Consider the following 7045-nt stretch of genomic DNA (forward strand, 5'->3'; position numbering starts at 1 on the left):
AAATAACCCTGTGACGAAACGCGCCGCTCTTCTTTAGATCTTCTCTATCTCCTGCCTCAACCCGACCTGGTACGGATCCCACACTGATGAGCAATACTCAAGTATAGGTCGAACGAGTGTTTTGTAAGCCACCTCCTTTGTTGATGGACTACATTTTCTAAGGACTGTCCTACTGAATATCAACCTGGTACCCGCCTTACCAACAATTAATTTTATATGGTCATTCCACTTCAAATCGTTCCGCACGCATACTCCCAGATGTTTTACAGAAGTAACTGCTACCAGTGTTTGTTCCGCTATCATATAATCATACAATAAAGGATCCTTCTTTCCATGTATTCTCAATGCATTACATTTGTCTATGTTAAGGGTCAGTTGCCACTCCCTGCACCGAGTGCCTATCCGCTGCAGATCTTCCTGCATTTCGCTGCAATTTTCTAATGCTGCAACTTCTCTGTATACTACACCATCATCCGCGAAAAGCCGCATGGAACTTCCGACACTATCTACTAGGTCATTTATATATATATATATATATAGTGAAAAGCAATGGTCCCATAACACTCCCCTGTGGCACGCCAGCAAACGGACATTAGAGTGATCCTAATAACAGTTCCGTTTTTGTCGATATATGTACAGAACCACAAAAAAAAATCATGTCAATTGGGAAAAATCTGTACTAAATTAGTTATTTGTACACGTAGTCACTTCAGCAAGTAAGACTTGGGTCTCTCATGCAATCGGAATTCCTCTTCTCTAGCGACTAATTTTACAGTGTGGAATGATACGAATACCTTGATTCGTCGCTATAACGCTGGACGTGTGATATTGCGGAAGTGTTCGATATACACAGATATATTTTAAAAATGTCAATGAGGTGAGTGAGATGGCACAGAAATGACATGTGAATATTTGCCGACACGTGGTTTACTGTTGTGTTTGGGCGGAATCTTGGGAGTACAAAAGCCGCTTCTTGGGACAGAAAGTGGGAGCGAGGCCGTTCAAATTCAGTAAAGAAGCCAGATACGAGGGTTGGAACTTAAATAGTGGCAACTATTTATTCACAAGCGATACAAAAGAGTTACATGTTTGCACGTGTTAATGTCCTTCAGAGTAGTCACCAGCGTTGTGTAGAACCCGTTGCCAGCGATGTGGAAGGCGTAGTACACCCTTAAAAATGGTTCAAATAGCTCTGAGCACTATGGGACTTAACATCATAGGTCATCAGTCCCCTAGAACTTAGAACTACTTAAACCTAACTAACCTAAGGACACCACACACATCCATGCCCGAGGCAGGATTCGAACCTGCAACCGTAGCGGTCACGCGGTTCCAGACTGAAGCGCCTAGAACCGCTCGGCCACTTCGGCCGGCAGTACACCGTTAGCAGAGCCTGTTCTGTTGATAGTGCGAATGGCGCGGTCTACTGCCTGTCGAATCTCTGGAACACTTTTGAAGCGAATGCCACGAAGTGATCACAATTAATCACATTGGCAGTTCTGGATTACAGTGACGTAAATCACAGTGTATTAATGGGTTTACAGGATCTTCATCAAACACCGAAGATCTTCTGAACGTGGAGAGCCACTAACGTCAAAGCGATCATTCTGAAAACGAGAAAACCCTTTTCTTACCGTGATGCGTCCGGTGGCATTATCCCCATACATAGCACAACTGTTTCTGGCTGCCTCTGCTGCTGTCACGCCTCTATTGAGCTCAAACAGAAGAATATGTCGGGCACATTCCGATTTCTCGACTTGGCCCTCCATTTTCTAGAGTCCACAGCTCCACTCACGATCTCAAAATAACAACATGTAAACTCAAATAACAACAGCGAACTACAATTACAAATAACAAGCTATAAAAAAACCCATAAATAAAGACATGCAGAATAAAAACGAAACGAACTTGTGCACCACCTAATACCAAGACCAAGGTCCGTAATAGAAAGGCAAAATTGGAGACAGAAAGTCATCTAGTGGAAAGCATTGACTTTTCTGGTACCTGGGTGGGAATAAGAGAAGCAAAATGCAGACTATCTGAGATACGTATCACATCATATTACGGGGGAAAAGAACGTATCGAGGAATCGCACAGCGTGAGACTATACGATAATTGTTGCAAGCTCGACTGACTTCCCTCCGTAACATTACCACGCTTGCTGTACCAGTACCACAGAGTTTGGAAAACGTGCCGAGCAAGTCACTCTCGATTTTTATTGGGCGAAACGGACCAAATAATAAATAGTTTGATAATAACAACAACTACAGTACGGCAGACCTACGAACACGATTAAACGTATATTTTTCATACCAGCAGGAGACGGAGGGAGGGAGGGAGGGAGGGGGGGAGAGGGAGTGTAATATTTCTGGCTTCGTCAGTCATCACATTAGGCTCCAAGAAGCTGTTCCCAGAGCAGTGGAGATGAAAGAAGTATACAGATGACGAAATGTGGTGTGAGGTACCTGTGACAGATGTTAGATTCGGTACCATTCTCGTGAGAAAGACCGCCTGCATAATGTTACTGCTCTGTGGTTGGCTGCTGTGTTCGGAGCAAGGGCGCCAAAACGTTAAAGTATAGTTATCATTATTAGTTAAACTACTCATTGGAATGACTTCACTTTTTAATATAAATATCTCTCAACAGCTGACTATCAATCAGTCATTTTAGAATTATTAAAAACAATTTAAATCAAAAACAAAAGACTGACGAAATTGCAGACGCACTTCGGAAGCGTTCTGGTCACGCCTTTTCAGGTATGACGCGTGAAATGTTTCGGGCTGTTCGTCACTCTGGATTAGGCTGTCGAGAAGAACAGACATGTCGTCTGTCGTAGGATGTGTTTCCAATTTTTATTTAAGTTCCTGTTTGTCACTCTGGATTAGGCAGTCGAGATTTACAGTCATGTTGTCTGTGGCAGGATGTGTTTGCCAGTATTCAGTATTAAAAGATTCACTCCGATAGTCATGAGGCACAGACACGTGCCACAAATAGTTTAAAGACACATTTTCGTAAACATTGTGTTTGATCATGTACTTTGCTGTATCAGAAGGTGTTGTATTAAGATCATATAGTCTTCTCGTGTGGCTATATTAAAATACGCGAGTGGCATCCCAAAGAAGTGATACATTATTTCAGAACAGAACCTCGCTAAAAGTCAGTTTCAGCCTCAAGATACAGAACCTACGACCTCCGTGCTGTTTTCTGCGCTGGGGACATCAACTTGAAGACAGCAGGTTAGTGAACTATAACAGAACCTTCGTATTCCACACAGTGCAGTGGAAACAACTAGGCGCCTCACGTGTACTGCATGCACAGAACAAATGTGCTCAGTGACACGTCATCTGCAGTAATGCAGAGGAGGTAAAGGAGGATGATCGTTATGAAAACCAATAATCAATTCGTTCTTCCTTTCTTGCCGTAGGAAGAGCGAGAGAGAGAGAGAGAGAGAGAGAGAGAGAGAGAGAGAGAGAGAGATAGAGAGAGAGAGAAAACAGGTCACAATTATTATTGTAACTGACAAATGTTTTATACATATTAACATCGACCGTTTAGCTAATCACGCTAAATAATGCTGAATATATTGCCCACAGAAATGGTAGACTCGAGTTGCACGAGGTAGATGCAAGAAGAACGGAATATACGAGTGTCACGACGCCCGAGTCCACTCGGCTTCGTTGTGTACACAAACAGTGCGAAAATTTAAATCCACCGCTGGCGCCTGCTCCGCGTGTTGCCAGTAACTGTGTTTCTGGAACACACAAGCACCGGCCGACGCTCGTCGCGTTCCGAAAGGTTAACGGACGTCCAACAACTTGGCAAGTAGCCCCTAAAAACTGTCTCAGGCCGCCACTTCGTTTCCTGGTCAAACGAGCGTCCTTCCCAGCACCAAACGGCCAGCAGGAGTTCTTCGCCTCGTATGGTAAGTATGCCAGAGCGTACTGGGGATGTTACCATTCAATCTGCGATAAGCAAAAATTTTTCAACTGCTAAGGGACCCTACTTAGGAGGTGTCACTATTCCGAGTATTATTTCCAATCACACGCTCTCTGGCGGCAGAAGGCAGCGATGGATTCAGTATCAGAAGCATCTTGATGTTGGTGAATTGCATTCATATCCACCTAACGTCCCCCCCCCCCCCCATCTCTCTCTCTCTCTCTCTCTCATTAACACATGTTCTGATGCTCTGGTCATGGCTCGTGTTCTGCACATTTACAGCAACATAGTATGCGCCTGTGTCCCAGTTTTTCCTTTACTTTACAATTAAACATGTTTACGACTTCTTCCGTTGCGCTATGATAGGAGTATTGAGACTCAGTGAGTTCGACAATATTACATGCCATCCACCCTCCCCCTGTTTTTTAGGTGGGACGTAACAATACCTCGCAATGGTACAATTTCTTTAGGTATAAATCAGTTCTACGTGATCTTAGTTGGCCAATACACAGATAAAAAGCAGTTCTACGTCTGGTTTAGATATGATCAACTCGAATAATTCATAAGTTTATTTAAAAAATGGACTCCACAAAGATGCCTTTATTTAATGTAAATGGCAGCAGATCATTCACAGTTGCTGATCTTCAATCCAGTTTGTTAATCATAAATCATGCATGGAGCGTGCGTTTATTTTTGCGTCTATTCAGCTCGGTTAAAACAGCAGAAGTGTCTTTGTTCGTTCACGAAACATATGATGGTGGAAACTATGTTTGAAGTCTCTGGCATGAAACTATTTTCCACAAATTCCAGCGACTGACCTAATCGTTCTAAACGATTTATAACTCGTCAATGGCTCATGGGCTACCTTCCGGCGGTATTAAGTCAGTTGGATTATGTCGCCACGGGGACTGTGGGTATATCACAACTGTTCTCAGCGAAGTCTGCTTCAGCTTAGTGTGCTCTGCGATACGACGTAATTCCTGATATTTATTCCCTTTGAATTACCTTATGCACTTTGGTACGTTGACATTTAATTTTCTGTTATTAGCTCTTTAATTATATGAAAATGAATACATATATATTACTTTTTCCGCACCCATGAGTACCATCTCACTTAGAATCTATGGAATAGCGATTATGATCAGTTCTTTTGTACATGGGTGGTATGTTACATCTTCTCGGATCTGCTCAGTATGGATTTGAGGAGCGAGTTGTATATCAAATCTAATCTGAGGTCGCCATTTTGATTTACATATTGGCTCATTCACAGAAATCTTTTATACCTCGTACTTCATTGGTAATTGTCATAGGCGCTACACACGTCCCGAATAGAAGGTCAGTATAATTTCAACATAGTCTGTTAGGGAAAATCTTTCCTGCTATAGTTAAATCTTAACATCTAGTCACTTTAAAGGCCTTTATAACAGATGAAAAAAAAGACAGCATGAAGAATTAATCGTGGTCTTTCAAGGAATGACAGAAACCACTTAGGGAACCCGGGCAAAACCTAGATCGTGGATTGTCAGACAGAAACTCAAAAACAGTGCTTTTCTTGAATGCGAGTTCGTCAGGTAGCGTCGCTTTGGGATGAGCGAAACCGGTATTCATCAATGTAAGGAAGTCTGAGAGACAGCGGTCTGGACTACGAGGAGACTACGGGATATCATTCTTGCTAACGGCAAAGATTCACAACGCAAATTGTTCTACTCATTCCTTAAGTTTTCATATCATACAATTTATGAAAGATATTCGTCTGGATATTACTACAAAGTTCAGCTGAAACTCAAACATATAGCTCAATAGGACCTACTAGAAAGAACAAAGCTTAACGACATCGAAGCATGTGAGTATACACTGCTGTAGATCTCTCTGTAAATAGAAGAGGAGTGTGAGGCAAGTATAAATGAAAATCTTTTAAATTGGTAGCGACAGCGTAACTGATGGTGAACGCAATTTATTGGTCGTGTACTTGAATGTGCAATTTACTGTTAATATAAGTCAAGGCAAAAGCGTTGCTTCCCAGAACGATTCGCTTTTGCGTCATTCGTAACTGGAGTCTGTTATATGTGGCGATGGCTGTTCCATTGTGTTGCCCTATTCAGCTGTCACCAGAAATGGCGATGTCGCACTAGCTAGTTTAGATAAACGCCGGGCTCGCAGACACATTTCATTCCGAAATACGGGAGGCGTTCTCGTAGAGGCAGGGAGACGAAACATTGCACGGGGAAGCCTTAAACAGCGATAGAGCATCAAGCGGAAAATGCCGTCTCCTTTTTAACGTGAAACACAGTGTTACTCACAATCAAGGGAGTGGTACAATACGCAGTGTTTCTCGCTACCGGACATCTTACAGCAGCTTCTGACGGCAAGTTGATGGGCTCCACAAACAACGGCACGAGAGGAGATTCTCTACTGCTGCTGCCGAGAAGGAAAGCTTTTAAGGGGACGACATAAATTAAGACATACAAAATTCAAGTGCACGGCGCACCCGCCTGAGTGGACCAACAAAGCCGTCACGGAGAGAGCCAAGATGACTGCACAGCTGCCAAGTGGCGCGCAACTCGCCTCTTCTCGCCTTCTGATTCATATTTTAGCGTTAAAGAAAGGACGGAAACAGAAAAAGTATGCAGTGGAAAGGGGCGGGAACTGCAGTGTCGTACGTCATTGCGCTTAGTGACTTTTGTTACAAGTTCACACTGACAGCATCCACGCGAATAATGTGTAATGTCTGAAGTATCCCTTCTTTGTAGACAACTGTGGTGACTACATAAAACGGGCAACTTCTTCTAGCTCAGGGGACATATTACTAATGTTTCCGAGCCAGGTGTCGGACCACATTATTAAACAAATCAAATCGATGTTAATAACAACTAACTGATTCTACCTATTTCTTTTATATTTATTACTTGAAGAAATACAGCTCCGGCCACTTTTAATATAACTTTGTTTGCCAAGAAGCGTTTGGGGCTCCACCTAATTTCAACTGACGTAATTCGTCTTTGTCTTCGCCAAAACAACGTCTTTGTACACTACATTTTCAGCGCTGCAGTGGCCACTTATCCTGTAACTTGCAGCTGCTTTCGTTGCCTTTATATGCATAGCACACAC

The sequence above is a fragment of the Schistocerca cancellata genome, chromosome 9 (genome assembly GCF_023864275.1).
Source record: "Schistocerca cancellata isolate TAMUIC-IGC-003103 chromosome 9, iqSchCanc2.1, whole genome shotgun sequence".
NCBI lineage: Eukaryota > Metazoa > Arthropoda > Insecta > Orthoptera > Acrididae > Schistocerca > Schistocerca cancellata.